The sequence below is a fragment of the Osmerus eperlanus genome, chromosome 5 (genome assembly GCF_963692335.1).
Source record: "Osmerus eperlanus chromosome 5, fOsmEpe2.1, whole genome shotgun sequence".
In the NCBI taxonomy this organism is placed as follows: domain Eukaryota; kingdom Metazoa; phylum Chordata; class Actinopteri; order Osmeriformes; family Osmeridae; genus Osmerus; species Osmerus eperlanus.
This window is the reverse complement of record NC_085022.1, coordinates 23,095,298-23,095,888: the sequence shown is the minus strand read 5'-3', so window position 1 is coordinate 23,095,888 and position 591 is coordinate 23,095,298.

The window sequence follows — 591 nt, the reverse complement described above, 5'->3', positions numbered from 1 at the left end:
GAGAGAAGGAGCTGGAGAAAACGAGAGGACAGAGAGGATGGAGAGAGAAGTGAGGAGGGACCTACAGAAAGTACTTACATTAAAGTAATATGGCTAAAACTTTACTACTGGTGCATGTGTCAGTAACTACTACTGTACATGGCCTACTGTTCATATTTTGTATGAAGGGTGAACAATCAGACAAGAGGTTAGTCATAAGTGGCTGGAATAGGCAAATCATGCAAGATGACCTCTTCTAATGTCTGTCGTCCGTCTCTCTGTTTGTCTGTCCATCCGGCTGTAACTGTGAATGACTAGGTTCATGTCAGCACTGACAGGAAATAAGAGGTCCAAGGGGGCAATGAGACAAAGTGCCGATACCTGAGTCAGGTGACAGTGACTTCCTGTCTGCGAGTGGGACAGGAAGTGAAGGGTTGTCAATACCTCGCTGTGCAGACATCCACTCCCATCAAGTCAAACACAGCATCCACTGGCATCTCACTCATCCCCTGGCCTCTCACTGTCGCCAATACAGTCAGAAGTAGATGCTGTCCCAAATGCACATCTGAACAATGAAATGACAACAAATATTGTGGACAAGTCGAGACTCAC